Genomic DNA, 16545 nt, shown 5'->3' with positions numbered 1-16545 from the left:
GCTGCATTCATGCTTCGTTGAAGCTCCCTGACATACGCAGCTCTTGACAGGCAAGTCAACCCTGTAGAATGCTTCTGGGGACAAAATGAATTTGCTCTGTCTAAACCAGGTGCTTCCATGGCCGCGGTTGTTTTCGTCCTGACAAGCTCTAGAGCTAAAAGGAATCTCAACGTGGGAACATGCCTCCAGTTTAGGCCCTTGGTAACCGTGTAGATACGGAGGCACGCAGCTGTCTCCATGAGTTCTTAGTCGCTTATATGCTTTATTTTCAAAGATGTACACGTCTGAGGACTCCTAGGGCTCTCGGGTATGCATCATTTTCCCTCCCAGTTGACTGAGTACCTCCACACCCCTGTGGGCCGGCTGAGGAACGTCGAGGCCCATTTGTTGATCCCTTGGAGGCCCTCTGTGTGTGCCGAGTGATGGGAAACACACAGTAGGTTCCTTGAGGAGAGCTACATGTCCAGAGTGCTCGAACGGCCTCAGGACAACATTGATGGTGAGTCCGAAGTGCCCAGGAAGACTTTGTCATGGCCCATGTGTGTGCTGCCACGAGAAAACACCCTGCTTGAATACTCCGAGGCCCTCGTACCTGAAGTCACTCTGCTCAAGGAGAAAGTCAGCATCTTACCATGCGGTGTCGCTACCGGCACACCCAGCATGAACACATGCCTGGAAGTAAGGCCCTGATTTGCCGTGCAGAAGAGGAGGCGTGCAGCAGTTTCCAAGAGCCGGTGGCCTCTGCTCTGCGTACGTCTAACGGCGGCACAGTTTTCTGGACACCTAGGAGGCTAGCGTGGGCACGCTGTTCCCGGCTGGAACACTGAGTACCCCCAGGCGCACCTGGGTCTGCTAAGCAACATCCACTCCCGTAGCCCTTTAGAGCCCCTCTGTGCATGCCGAGCGTAGGGAAACGCACTGCACTCTCTTTTGGAGCAGCTACATTTCCTCAGCACTCGCACACGTTCACGAACACCGTTCTGGCAAGTCCTACATGAGGTCGAAGTCTTACGCGTTGCCCTAGTCTGAGCTGCACTCAGAGTAACCCTCAGCTTCGCTTTCCATCTAGGACCTCCTGCCTGAAGTCACCGTGCCTCCTGGAGAAAGTCGGCTTGTGTTCTTACTGCAATTTAAGTCCTGTTCTTCCTGTGGCACTGCAAGCTTTTGAATAGACACAGGACCAGAGGAGCAGCTACGGCAATCCTTGGTTGAGGCAGTTCGCTTGATGCAGAACACCCTACTTGGAGAAGCTGATTCAGGGAAGGAAACACAGGGTAACCTGTGTCTCTTTGGACTTGTTAGAAACCACAGGGGTGCATGCTGAGTGAGCCCGAGGAAACGGGGGCCTGCTGGGACTAGCCTTGCTTTCCCTTTCTGAAGGCTGCATTCATGCTTCGTTGAAGCTCCCTCACATACGCAGCTCTTGACAGGCAAGTCAACCCTTGTAGAATGCTTCTGGGGACAAAATGAATTTGCTCTGTCTAAACCAGGTGCTTCCATGGCCGCGGTTGTTTTCAGCCTGACAAGCTCTAGAGCTAAAAGGAATCTCAACGTGGGAACATGCCTCCAGTTTAGGCCCTTGGTAACCGTGTAGATACGGAGGCATGCAGCTGTCTCCATGAGTTCTTAGTCGCTTATATGCTTTATTTTCAAGGAAGTACACGTCTGAGGACTCCTAGGCCTCTCGGGTATGCATCATTTTCCCTCCAAGTTGACTGAGTACCTCCACACCCCTGTGGGCCGGCTGAGGAACGTCGAGGCCCATTTGTTGATCCGTCGGAGGCCCTCTGTGCGTGCCGAGTGATGGGCAACACACTGTAGGTTCCTTGAGGAGAGCTACATGTCCAGAGTGCTCGAACGGCCTCAGGACAATATTGCTGGTGAGTCCGAAGTGCCCAGGAAGACTTTGTCATGGCCCATGTGTGTGCTGCCATGAGAAAACACCCTGCTTTGAATACTCCGAGGCCCTCGTACCTGAAGTCACTCTGCTCGAGGAGAAAGTCAGCATCTTACCATGCGGTGTCGCTACCGGCACACCCAGCATGAACACATGCCTGGAAGTAAGGCCCTGATTTGCCGTGCACAAGAGGAGGCGTGCAGCAGTTTCCAAGAGCCGGTGGCCTCTGCTCTGCGTACGTCTAACGGCGGCACAGTTTTCTGGACACCTAGGAGGCTAGCGTGGGCACCCTGTTCCCGGCAGGAACACTGAGTACCCCCAGGCGCACCTGGGTCTGCTAAGCAACATCCACTCCCGTAGCCCTTTAGAGCCCCTCTGTGCATTCCGAGCGTAGGGAAACGCACTGCACTCTCTTTTGGAGCAGCTACATTTCCTCAGCACTCGCACACGTTCACGAACACCGTTCTGGCAAGTCCCACATGACGTCGAAGTCTTACACGTTGCCCTAGTCTGAGCTGCACTCAGAGTAACCCTCGGCTTCGCTTTCCATCTAGGACCTCCTGCCTGAAGTCACCGTGCCTCCTGGAGGAAGTCGGCTTGCGTTCTTACTGCAATTTAAGTCCTCTTCTTCCTGTGGCACTGCAGGCTTTTGAATAGACACAGGACCAGAGGAGCAGCTACGGGGATCCTTGGTTGAGGCAGTTCGCTTGATGCAGAACACCCTACTTGGAGAAGCAGATTCAGGGAAGGAAACACAGGGTAACCTGTGTCTCTTTGGACTTCTTAGAAACCACAGTCGTGCATGCTGAGTGAGCCCGAGGAAACGGGGGCCTGCTGGGACTAGCCTTGCTTTCCCTTTCTGAAGGCTGCATTCATGCTTCGTTAAAGATCCCTGACATACACAGCTCTTGACAGGCAAGTCAACCCTTGTAGAATGCTTCTGGGGACAAAATGAATTTGCTCTGTCTAAACCAGGTGCTTCCATGGCCGCGGTTGTTTTTGTCCTGACAAGCTCTAGAGCTAAAAGGAATCTCAACGTGGGAACATGCCTCCAGTTTAGGCCCTTGGTAACCGTGTAGATACGGAGGCATGCAGCTGTCTCCATGAGTTCTTAGTCGCTTATATGCTTTATTTTCAAAGATGTACACGTCTGAGGCCTCCTAGGGCTCTCGGGTATGCATCATTTTCCCTCCCAGTTGACTGAGTACCTCCACACCCCTGTGGGCCGGCTGAGGAACGTCGAGGCCCATTTGTTGATCCCTCGGAGGCCCTCTGTGTGTGCCGAGTGATGGGAAACACACAGTAGGTTCCTTGAGGAGAGCTACATGTCCAGAGTGCTCGAACGGCCTCAGGACAACATTGATGGTGAGTCCGAAGTGCCCATGAAGACTTTGTCATGGCCCATGTGTGTGCTGCCATGAGAAAACACCCTGCTTTGAATACTCCGAAGCCCTCGTACCTGAAGTCACTCTGCTCAAGGAGAAAGTCAGCATCTTACCATGCGGTGTCGCTACTGGCACACCCAGCATGAACACATGCCTGGAAGTAAGGCCCTGATTTGCCGTGCACAAGAGGAGGCGTGCAGCAGTTTCCAAGAGCCGGTGGCCTCTGCTCTGCGTACGTCTAACGGCGGCACAGTTTTCTGGACACCTAGGAGGCTAGCGTGGGCACGCTGTTCCCGGCAGGAACACTGAGTACCCCCAGGCGCACCTGGGTCTGCTAAGCAACATCCACTCCCGTAGCCCTTTAGAGCCCCTCTGTGCATGCCGAGCGTAGGGAAACGCACTGCACTCTCTTTTGGAGCAGCTACATTTCCTCAGCACTCGCACACGTTCACGAACACCGTTCTGGCAAGTCCTACATGAGGTCGAAGTCTTACGCGTTGCCCTAGTCTGAGCTGCACTCAGAGTAACCCTCAGCTTCGCTTTCCATCTAGGACCTCCTGCCTGAAGTCACCGTGCCTAATGGATGAAGTCGGCTTGCGTTCTACTGCAATTTAAGTCCTGTTCTTCCTGAGGCACTGCAAGCTTTTGAATAGACACAGGACCAGAGGAGCAGCTACGGCGATCCTTGGTTGAGGCAGTTCGCTTGATGCAGAACACCCTACTTGGAGAAGCAGATTCAGGGAAGGAAACACAGGGTAACCTGTGTCTCTTTGGACTTGTTAGAAACCACAGTCGTGCATGCTGAGTGAGCACGAGGAAACGGGGGCCTACTGGGACTAGACTTGCTTTCCCTTTCTGAAGGCTGCATTCATGCTTCGTTGAAGCTCCCTGACATACGCAGCTCTTGACAGGCAAGTCAACCCTGTAGAATGCTTCTGGGGACAAAATGAATTTGCTCTGTCTAAACCAGGTGCTTCCATGGCCGCGGTTGTTTTCGTCCTGACAAGCTCTAGAGCTAAAAGGAATCTCAACGTGGGAACATGCCTCCAGTTTAGGCCCTTGGTAACCGTGTAGATACGGAGGCACGCAGCTGTCTCCATGAGTTCTTAGTCGCTTATATGCTTTATTTTCAAAGATGTACACGTCTGAGGACTCCTAGGGCTCTCGGGTATGCATCATTTTCCCTCCCAGTTGACTGAGTACCTCCAAACCCCTGTGGGCCGGCTGAGGAACGTCGAGGCCCATTTGTTGATCCCTCGGAGGCCCTCTGTGTGTGCCGAGTGATGGGAAACACACAGTAGGTTCCTTGAGGAGAGCTACATGTCCAGAGTGCTCGAACGGCCTCAGGACAACATTGATGGTGAGTCCGAAGTGCCCATGAAGACTTTGTCATGGCCCATGTGTGTGCTGCCACGAGAAAACACCCTGCTTTGAATACTCCGAGGCCCTCGTACCTGAAGTCACTCTGCTCAAGGAGAAAGTCAGCATCTTACCATGCGGTGTCGCTACCGGCACACCCAGCATGAACACATGCCTGGAAGTAAGGCCCTGATTTGCCGTGCAGAAGAGGAGGCGTGCAGCAGTTTCCAAGAGCCGGTGGCCTCTGCTCTGCGTACGTCTAACGGCGGCACAGTTTTCTGGACACCTAGGAGGCTAGCGTGGGCACGCTGTTCCCGGCAGGAACACTGAGTACCCCCAGGCGCACCTGGGTCTGCTAAGCAACATCCACTCCCGTAGCCCTTTAGAGCCCCTCTGTGCATGCCGAGCGTAGGGAAACGCACTGCACTCTCTTTTGGAGCAGCTACATTTCCTCAGCACTCGCACACGTTCACGAACACCGTTCTGGCAAGTCCTACATGAGGTCGAAGTCTTACTCGTTGCCCTAGTCTGAGCTGCACTCAGAGTAACCCTCAGCTTCGCTTTCCATCTAGGACCTCCTGCCTGAAGTCACCGTGCCTCCTGGAGAAAGTCGGCTTGTGTTCTTACTGCAATTTAAGTCCTGTTCTTCCTGAGGCACTGCAAGCTTTTGAATAGACACAGGACCAGAGGAGCAGCTACGGCGATCCTTGGTTGAGGCAGTTCGCTTGATGCAGAACACCCTACTTGGAGAAGCTGATTCAGGGAAGGAAACACAGGGTAACCTGTGTCTCTTTGGACTTGTTAGAAAGCACAGGGGTGCATGCTGAGTGAGCCCGAGGAAACGGGGGCCTGCTGGGACTAGCCTTGCTTTCCCTTTCTGAAGGCTGCATTCATGCTTCGTTGAAGCTCCCTGACATACGCAGCTCTTGACAGGCAAGTCAACCCTTGTAGAATGCTTCTGGGGACAAAATGAATTTGCTCTGTCTAAACCAGGTGCTTCCATGGCCGCGGTTGTTTTCGTCCTGACAATCTCTAGAGCTAAAAGGAATCTCAACGTGGGAACATGCCTCCAGTTTAGGCCCTTGGTAACCGTGTAGATACGGAGGCATGCAGCTGTCTCCATGAGTTCTTAGTCGCTTATATGCTTTATTTTCAAGGAAGTACTCGTCTGAGGACTCCTAGGCCTCTCGGGTATGCATCATTTTCCCTCCAAGTTGACTGAGTACCTCCACACCCCTGTGGGCCGGCTGAGGAACGTCGAGGCCCATTTGTTGATCCGTCGGAGGCCCTCTGTGCGTGCCGAGTGATGGGCAACACACTGTACGTTCCTTGAGGAGAGCTACATGTCCAGAGTGCTCGAACGGCCTCAGGACAATATTGCTGGTGAGTCCGAAGTGCCCAGGAAGACTTTGTCATGGCCCATGTGTGTGCTGCCATGAGAAAACACCCTGCTTTGAATACTCCGAGGCCCTCGTACCTGAAGTCACTCTGCTCGAGGAGAAAGTCAGCATCTTACCATGCGGTGTCGCTACCGGCACACCCAGCATGAACACATGCCTGGAAGTAAGGCCCTGATTTGCCGTGCACAAGAGGAGGCGTGCAGCAGTTTCCAAGAGCCGGTGGCCTCTGCTCTGCGTACGTCTAACGGCAGCACAGTTTTCTGGACACCTAGGAGGCTAGCGTGGGCACCCTGTTCCCGGCAGGAACACTGAGTACCCCCAGGCGCACCTGGGTCTGCTAAGCAACATCCACTCCCGTAGCCCTTTAGAGCCCCTCTGTGCATGCCGAGCGTAGGGAAACGCACTGCACTCTCTTTTGGAGCAGCTACATTTCCTCAGCACTCGCACACGTTCACGAACACCGTTCTGACAAGTCCCACATGACGTCGAAGTCTTACACGTTGCCCTAGTCTGAGCTGCACTCAGAGTAACCCTCGGCTTCGCTTTCCATCTAGGACCTCCTGCCTGAATTCACCGTGCCTCCTGGAGGAAGTCGGCTTGCGTTCTTACTGCAATTTAAGTCCTCTTCTTCCTGTGGCACTGCAAGCTTTTGAATAGACACAGGACCAGAGGAGCAGCTACGGGGATCCTTGGTTGAGGCAGTTCGCTTGATGCAGAACACCCTACTTGGAGAAGCAGATTCAGGGAAGGAAACACAGGGTAACCTGTGTCTCTTTGGACTTGTTAGAAACCACAGGGGTGCATGGTGAGTGAGCCCGAGGAAACGGGGGCCTGCTGGGACTAGCCTTGCTTTCCCTTTCTGAAGGCTGCATTCATGCTTCGTTGAAGCTCCCTGACATACGCAGCTCTTGACAGGCAAGTCAACCCTTGTAGAATGCTTCTGGGGCCAAAATGAATTTGCTCTGTCTAAACCAGGTGCTTCCATGGCCGCGGTTGTTTTCGTCCTGACAAGCTCTAGAGCTAAAAGGAATCTCAACGTGGGAACATGCCTCCAGTTTAGGCCCTTGGTAACCGTGTAGATACGGAGGCATGCAGCTGTCTCCATGAGTTCTTAGTCGCTTATATGCTTTATTTTCAAAGATGTACACGTCTGAGGACTCCTAGGGCTCTCGGGTATGCATCATTTTCCCTCCCAGTTGACTGAGTACCTCCACACCCCTGTGGGCCGGCTGAGGAACGTCGAGGCCCATTTGTTGATCCGTCGGAGGCCCTCTGTGCGTGCCGAGTGATGGGCAACACACTGTACGTTCCTTGAGGAGAGCTACATGTCCAGAGTGCTCGAACGGCCTCAGGACAATATTGCTGGTGAGTCCGAAGTGCCCAGGAAGACTTTGTCATGGCCCATGTGTGTGCTGCCATGAGAAAACACCCTGCTTTGAATACTCCGAGGCCCTCGTACCTGAAGTCACTCTGCTCGAGGAGAAAGTCAGCATCTTACCATGCGGTGTCGCTACCGGCACACCCAGCATGAACACATGCCTGGAAGTAAGGCCCTGATTTGCCGTGCACAAGAGGAGGCGTGCAGCAGTTTCCAAGAGCCGGTGGCCTCTGCTCTGCGTACGTCTAACGGCAGCACAGTTTTCTGGACACCTAGGAGGCTAGCGTGGGCACCCTGTTCCCGGCAGGAACACTGAGTACCCCCAGGCGCACCTGGGTCTGCTAAGCAACATCCACTCCCGTAGCCCTTTAGAGCCCCTCTGTGCATGCCGAGCGTAGGGAAACGCACTGCACTCTCTTTTGGAGCAGCTACATTTCCTCAGCACTCGCACACGTTCACGAACACCGTTCTGACAAGTCCCACATGACGTCGAAGTCTTACACGTTGCCCTAGTCTGAGCTGCACTCAGAGTAACCCTCGGCTTCGCTTTCCATCTAGGACCTCCTGCCTGAAGTCACCGTGCCTCCTGGAGGAAGTCGGCTTGTGTTCTTACTGCAATTTAAGTCCTCTTCTTCCTGTGGCACTGCAAGCTTTTGAATAGACACAGGACCAGAGGAGCAGCTACGGGGATCCTTGGTTGAGGCAGTTCGCTTGATGCAGAACACCCTACTTGGAGAAGCAGATTCAGGGAAGGAAACACAGGGTAACCTGTGTCTCTTTGGACTTGTTAGAAACCACAGGGGTGCATGGTGAGTGAGCCCGAGGAAACGGGGGCCTGCTGGGACTAGCCTTGCTTTCCCTTTCTGAAGGCTGCATTCATGCTTCGTTGAAGCTCCCTGACATACGCAGCTCTTGACAGGCAAGTCAACCCTTGTAGAATGCTTCTGGGGCCAAAATGAATTTGCTCTGTCTAAACCAGGTGCTTCCATGGCCGCGGTTGTTTTCGTCCTGACAAGCTCTAGAGCTAAAAGGAATCTCAACGTGGGAACATGCCTCCAGTTTAGGCCCTTGGTAACCGTGTAGATACGGAGGCATGCAGCTGTCTCCATGAGTTCTTAGTCGCTTATATGCTTTATTTTCAAAGATGTACACGTCTGAGGACTCCTAGGGCTCTCGGGTATGCATCATTTTCCCTCCCAGTTGACTGAGTACCTCCACACCCCTGTGGGCCGGCTGAGGAACGTCGAGGCCCATTTGTTGATCCGTCGGAGGCCCTCTGTGCGTGCCGAGTGATGGGCAACACACTGTACGTTCCTTGAGGAGAGCTACATGTCCAGAGTGCTCGAACGGCCTCAGGACAACATTGATGGTGAGTCCGAAGTGCCCATGAAGACTTTGTCATGGCCCATGTGTGTGCTGCCACGAGAAAACACCCTGCTTTGAATACTCCGAGGCCCTCGTACCTGAAGTCACTCTGCTCGAGGAGAAAGTCAGCATCTTACCATGCGGTGTCGCTACCGGCACACCCAGCATGAACACATGCCTGGAAGTAAGGCCCTGATTTGCCGTGCACAAGAGGAGGCGTGCAGCAGTTTCCAAGAGCCGGTGGCCTCTGCTCTGCGTACGTCTAACGGCGGCACAGTTTTCTGGACACCTAGGAGGCTAGCGTGGGCACGCTGTTCCCGGCAGGAACACTGAGTACCCCCAGGCGCACCTGGGTCTGCTAAGCAACATCCACTCCCGTAGCCCTTTAGAGCCCCTCTGTGCATGCCGAGCGTAGGGAAACGCACTGCACTCTCTTTTGGAGCAGCTACATTTCCTCAGCACTCGCACACGTTCACGAACACCGTTCTGGCAAGTCCTACATGAGGTCGAAGTCTTACGCGTTGCCCTAGTCTGAGCTGCACTCAGAGTAACCCTCAGCTTCGCTTTCCATCTAGGACCTCCTGCCTGAAGTCACCGTGCCTCCTGGAGAAAGTCGGCTTGTGTTCTTACTGCAATTTAAGTCCTGTTCTTCCTGAGGCACTGCAAGCTTTTGAATAGACACAGGACCAGAGGAGCAGCTACGGCGATCCTTGGTTGAGGCAGTTCGCTTGATGCAGAACACCCTACTTGGAGAAGCTGATTCAGGGAAGGAAACACAGGGTAACCTGTGTCTCTTTGGACTTGTTAGAAAGCACAGGGGTGCATGCTGAGTGAGCCCGAGGAAACGGGGGCCTGCTGGGACTAGCCTTGCTTTCCCTTTCTGAAGGCTGCATTCATGCTTCGTTGAAGCTCCCTGACATACGCAGCTCTTGACAGGCAAGTCAACCCTTGTAGAATGCTTCTGGGGACAAAATGAATTTGCTCTGTCTAAACCAGGTGCTTCCATGGCCGCGGTTGTTTTCAGCCTGACAATCTCTAGAGCTAAAAGGAATCTCAACGTGGGAACATGCCTCCAGTTTAGGCCCTTGGTAACCGTGTAGATACGGAGGCATGCAGCTGTCTCCATGAGTTCTTAGTCGCTTATATGCTTTATTTTCAAGGAAGTACACGTCTGAGGACTCCTAGGCCTCCCGGGTATGCATCATTTTCCCTCCAAGTTGACTGAGTACCTCCACACCCCTGTGGGCCGGCTGAGGAACGTCGAGGCCCATTTGTTGATCCGTCGGAGGCCCTCTGTGCGTGCCGAGTGATGGGCAACACACTGTACGTTCCTTGAGGAGAGCTACATGTCCAGAGTGCTCGAACGGCCTCAGGACAATATTGCTGGTGAGTCCGAAGTGCCCAGGAAGACTTTGTCATGGCCCATGTGTGTGCTGCCATGAGAAAACACCCTGCTTTGAATACTCCGAGGCCCTCGTACCTGAAGTCACTCTGCTCGAGGAGAAAGTCAGCATCCTACCATGCGGTGTCGCTACCGGCACACCCAGCATGAACACATGCCTGGAAGTAAGGCCCTGATTTGCCGTGCACAAGAGGAGGCATGCAGCAGTTTCCAAGAGCCGGTGGCCTCTGCTCTGCGTACGTCTAACGGCAGCACAGTTTTCTGGACACCTAGGAGGCTAGCGTGGGCACCCTGTTCCCGGCAGGAACACTGAGTACCCCCAGGCGCACCTGGGTCTGCTAAGCAACATCCACTCCCGTAGCCCTTTAGAGCCCCTCTGTGCATGCCGAGCGTAGGGAAACGCACTGCACTCTCTTTTGGAGCAGCTACATTTCCTCAGCACTCGCACACGTTCACGAACACCGTTCTGGCAAGTCCCACATGACGTCGAAGTCTTACACGTTGCTCTAGTCTGAGCTGCACTCAGAGTAACCCTCGGCTTCGCTTTCCATCTAGGACCTCCTGCCTGAAGTCACCGTGCCTCCTGGAGGAAGTCGGCTTGCGTTCTTACTGCAATTTAAGTCCTCTTCTTCCTGTGGCACTGCAAGCTTTTGAATAGACACAGGACCAGAGGAGCAGCTACGGGGATCCTTGGTTGAGGCAGTTCGCTTGATGCAGAACACCCTACTTGGAGAAGCTGATTCAGGGAAGGAAACACAGGGTAACCTGTGTCTCTTTGGACTTGTTAGAAACCACAGGGGTGCATGCTGAGTGAGCCCGAGGAAACGGCGGCCTGCTGGGACTAGCCTTGCTTTCCCTTTCTGAAGGCTGCATTCATGCTTCGTTGAAGCTCCCTGACATACGCAGCTCTTGACAGGCAAGTCAACCCTTGTAGAATGCTTCTGGGGACAAAATGAATTTGCTCTGTCTAAACCAGGTGCTTCCATGGCCGCGGTTGTTTTCGTCCTGACAAGCTCTAGAGCTAAAAGGAATCTCAACGTGGGAACATGCCTCCAGTTTAGGCCCTTGGTAACCGTGTAGATACGGGGGCATGCAGCTGTCTCCATGAGTTCTTAGTCGCTTATATGCTTTATTTTCAAAGATGTACACGTCTGAGGACTCCTAGGGCTCTCGGGTATGCATCATTTTCCCTCCAAGTTGACTGAGTACCTCCACACCCCTGTGGGCCGGCTGAGGAACGTCGAGGCCCATTTGTTGATCCGTCGGAGGCCCTCTGTGCGTGCCGAGTGATGGGCAACACACTGTACGTTCCTTGAGGAGAGCTACATGTCCAGAGTGCTCGAACGGCCTCAGGACAACATTGCTGGTGAGTCCGAAGTGCCCAGGAAGACTTTGTCATGGCCCATGTGTGTGCTGCCATGAGAAAACACCCTGCTTTGAATACTCCGAGGCCCTCGTACCTGAAGTCACTCTGCTCGAGGAGAAAGTCAGCATCTTACCATGCGGTGTCGCTACCGGCACACCCAGCATGAACACATGCCTGGAAGTAAGGCCCTGATTTGCCGTGCACAAGAGGAGGCGTGCAGCAGTTTCCAAGAGCCGGTGGCCTCTGCTCTGCGTACGTCTAACGGCGGCACAGTTTTCTGGACACCTAGGAGGCTAGCGTGGGCACGCTGTTCCCTGCAGGAACACTGAGTACCCCCAGGCGCACCTGGGTCTGCTAAGCAACATCCACTCCCGTAGACCTTTAGAGCCCCTCTGTGCATGCCGAGCGTAGGGAAACGCACTGCACTCTCTTTTGGAGCAGCTACATTTCCTCAGCACTCGCACACGTTCACGAACACCGTTCTGGCAAGTCCTACATGAGGTCGAAGTCTTACGCGTTGCCCTAGTCTGAGCTGCACTCAGAGTAACCCTCAGCTTCGCTTTCCATCTAGGACCTCCTGCCTGAAGTCACCGTGCCTCCTGGAGAAAGTCGGCTTGTGTTCTTACTGCAATTTAAGTCCTGTTCTTCCTGTGGCACTGCAAGCTTTTGAATAGACACAGGACCAGAGGAGCAGCTACGGCAATCCTTGGTTGAGGCAGTTCGCTTGATGCAGAACACCCTACTTGGAGAAGCTGATTCAGGGAAGGAAACACAGGGTAACCTGTGTCTCTTTGGACTTGTTAGAAAGCACAGGGGTGCATGCTGAGTGAGCCCGAGGAAACGGGGGCCTGCTGGGACTAGCCTTGCTTTCCCTTTCTGAAGGCTGCATTCATGCTTCGTTGAAGCTCCCTGACATACGCAGCTCTTGACAGGCAAGTCAACCCTTGTAGAATGCTTCTGGGGACAAAATGAATTTGCTCTGTCTAAACCAGGTGCTTCCATGGCCGCGGTTGTTTTCAGCCTGACAAGCTCTAGAGCTAAAAGGAATCTCAACGTGGGAACATGCCTCCAGTTTAGGCCCTTGGTAACCGTGTAGATACGGAGGCATGCAGCTGTCTCCATGAGTTCTTAGTCGCTTATATGCTTTATTTTCAAGGAAGTACACGTCTGAGGACTCCTAGGCCTCTCGGGTATGCATCATTTTCCCTCCAAGTTGACTGAGTACCTCCACACCCCTGTGGGCCGGCTGAGGAACGTCGAGGCCCATTTGTTGATCCGTCGGAGGCCCTCTGTGCGTGCCGAGTGATGGGCAACACACTGTACGTTCCTTGAGGAGAGCTACATGTCCAGAGTGCTCGAACGGCCTCAGGACAATATTGCTGGTGAGTCCGAAGTGCCCAGGAAGACTTTGTCATGGCCCATGTGTGTGCTGCCATGAGAAAACACCCTGCTTTGAATACTCCGAGGCCCTCGTACCTGAAGTCACTCTGCTCGAGGAGAAAGTCAGCATCTTACCATGCGGTGTCGCTACCGGCACACCCAGCATGAACACATGCCTGGAAGTAAGGCCCTGATTTGCCGTGCACAAGAGGAGGCGTGCAGCAGTTTCCAAGAGCCGGTGGCCTCTGCTCTGCGTACGTCTAACGGCGGCACAGTTTTCTGGACACCTAGGAGGCTAGCGTGGGCACCCTGTTCCCGGCAGGAACACTGAGTACCCCCAGGCGCACCTGGGTCTGCTAAGCAACATCCACTCCCGTAGCCCTTTAGAGCCCCTCTGTGCATGCCGAGCGTAGGGAAACGCACTGCACTCTCTTTTGGAGCAGCTACATTTCCTCAGCACTCGCACACGTTCACGAACACCGTTCTGGCAAGTCCCACATGACGTCGAAGTCTTACACGTTGCCCTAGTCTGAGCTGCACTCAGAGTAACCCTCGGCTTCGCTTTCCATCTAGGACCTCCTGCCTGAAGTCACCGTGCCTCCTGGAGGAAGTCGGCTTGCGTTCTTACTGCAATTTAAGTCCTCTTCTTCCTGTGGCACTGCAGGCTTTTGAATAGACACAGGACCAGAGGAGCAGCTACGGGGATCCTTGGTTGAGGCAGTTCGCTTGATGCAGAACACCCTACTTGGAGAAACAGATTCAGGGAAGGAAACACAGGGTAACCTGTGTCTCTTTGGACTTCTTAGAAACCACAGTCGTGCATGCTGAGTGAGCCCGAGGAAACGGGGGCCTGCTGGGACTAGCCTTGCTTTCCCTTTCTGAAGGCTGCATTCATGCTTCGTTAAAGATCCCTGACATACACAGCTCTTGACAGGCAAGTGAACCCTTGTAGAATGCTTCTGGGGACAAAATGAATTTGCTCTGTCTAAACCAGGTGCTTCCATGGCCGCGGTTGTTTTCGTCCTGACAAGCTCTAGAGCTAAAAGGAATCTCAACGTGGGAACATGCCTCCAGTTTAGGCCCTTGGTAACCGTGTAGATACGGAGGCATGCAGCTGTCTCCATGAGTTCTTAGTCGCTTATATGCTTTATTTTCAAAGATGTACACGTCTGAGGCCTCCTAGGGCTCTCGGGTATGCATCATTTTCCCTCCCAGTTGACTGAGTACCTCCACACCCCTGTGGGCCGGCTGAGGAACGTCGAGGCCCATTTGTTGATCCCTCGGAGGCCCTCTGTGTGTGCCGAGTGATGGGAAACACACAGTAGGTTCCTTGAGGAGAGCTACATGTCCAGAGTGCTCGAACGGCCTCAGGACAACATTGATGGTGAGTCCGAAGTGCCCAGGAAGACTTTGTCATGGCCCATGTGTGTGCTGCCATGAGAAAACACCCTGCTTTGAATACTCCGAAGCCCTCGTACCTGAAGTCACTCTGCTCAAGGAGAAAGTCAGCATCTTACCATGCGGTGTCGCTACCGGCACACCCAGCATGAACACATGCCTGGAAGTAAGGCCCTGATTTGCCGTGCACAAGAGGAGGCGTGCAGCAGTTTCCAAGATCCGGTGGCCTCTGCTCTGCGTACGTCTAACGGCGGCACCGTTTTCTGGACACCTAGGAGGCTAGCGTGGGCACCCTGTTCCCGGCAGGAACACTGAGTACCCCCAGGCGCACCTGGGTCTGCTAAGCAACATCCACTCCCGTAGCCCTTTAGAGCCCCTCTGTGCATGCCGAGCGTAGGGAAACGCACTGCACTCTCTTTTGGAGCAGCTACATTTCCTCAGCACTCGCACACGTTCACGAACACCGTTCTGGCAAGTCCTACATGAGGTCGAAGTCTTACGCGTTGCCCTAGTCTGAGCTGCACTCAGAGTAACCCTCAGCTTCGCTTTCCATCTAGGACCTCCTGCCTGAAGTCACCGTGCCTAATGGATGAAGTCGGCTTGCGTTCTACTGCAATTTAAGTCCTGTTCTTCCTGAGGCACTGCAAGCTTTTGAATAGACACAGGACCAGAGGAGCAGCTACGGCGATCCTTGGTTGAGGCAGTTCGCTTGATGCAGAACACCCTACTTGGAGAAGCAGATTCAGGGAAGGAAACACAGGGTAACCTGTGTCTCTTTGGACTTGTTAGAAACCACAGTCGTGCATGCTGAGTGAGCACGAGGAAACGGGGGCCTACTGGGACTAGACTTGCTTTCCCTTTCTGAAGGCTGCATTCATGCTTCGTTGAAGCTCCCTGACATACGCAGCTCTTGACAGGCAAGTCAACCCTGTAGAATGCTTCTGGGGACAAAATGAATTTGCTCTGTCTAAACCAGGTGCTTCCATGGCCGCGGTTGTTTTCGTCCTGACAAGCTCTAGAGCTAAAAGGAATCTCAACGTGGGAACATGCCTCCAGTTTAGGCCCTTGGTAACCGTGTAGATACGGAGGCACGCAGCTGTCTCCATGAGTTCTTAGTCGCTTATATGCTTTATTTTCAAAGATGTACACGTCTGAGGACTCCTAGGGCTCTCGGGTATGCATCATTTTCCCTCCCAGTTGACTGAGTACCTCCACACCCCTGTGGGCCGGCTGAGGAACGTCGAGGCCCATTTGTTGATCCCTCGGAGGCCCTCTGTGTGTGCCGAGTGATGGGAAACACACAGTAGGTTCCTTGAGGAGAGCTACATGTCCAGAGTGCTCGAACGGCCTCAGGACAACATTGATGGTGAGTCCGAAGTGCCCATGAAGACTTTGTCATGGCCCATGTGTGTGCTGCCACGAGAAAACACCCTGCTTTGAATACTCCGAGGCCCTCGTACCTGAAGTCACTCTGCTCAAGGAGAAAGTCAGCATCTTACCATGCGGTGTCGCTACCGGCACACCCAGCATGAACACATGCCTGGAAGTAAGGCCCTGATTTGCCGTGCACAAGAGGAGGCGTGCAGCAGTTGCCAAGAGCCGGTGGCCTCTGCTCTGCGTACGTCTAACGGCGGCACAGTTTTCTGGACACCTAGGAGGCTAGCGTGGGCACCCTGTCCACGGCAGGAACACTGAGTAACCCCAGGCGCACCTGGGTCTGCTAAGCAACATCCACTCCCGTAGCCCTTTAGAGCCCCTCTGTGCATGCCGAGCGTAGGGAAACGCACTGCACTCTCTTTTGGAGCAGCTACATTTCCTCAGCACTCGCACACGTTCACGAACACCGTTCTGGCAAGTCCTACATGAGGTCGAAGTCTTACGCGTTGCCCTAGTCTGAGCTGCACTCAGAGTAACCCTCAGCTTCGCTTTCCATCTAGGACCTCCTGCCTGAAGTCACCGTGCCTCCTGGAGAAAGTCGGCTTGTGTTCTTACTGCAATTTAAGTCCTGTTCTTCCTGAGGCACTGCAAGCTTTTGAATAGACACAGGACCAGAGGAGCAGCTACGGCGATCCTTGGTTGAGGCAGTTCGCTTGATGCAGAACACCCTACTTGGAGAAGCTGATTCAGGGAAGGAAACACAGGGTAACCTGTGTCTCTTTGGACTTGTTAGAAAGCACAGGGGTGCATGCTGAGTGAGCCCGAGGAAACGGGGGCC

Source organism: Delphinapterus leucas, chromosome 19 (genome assembly GCF_059928025.1).
Source record: "Delphinapterus leucas isolate spDelLeu-1000000601 "Yukka" chromosome 19, BTC_Dleu_Yukka2, whole genome shotgun sequence".
Taxonomy (NCBI): domain Eukaryota; kingdom Metazoa; phylum Chordata; class Mammalia; order Artiodactyla; family Monodontidae; genus Delphinapterus; species Delphinapterus leucas.
Note: the sequence above shows the minus strand (reverse complement) of the source record.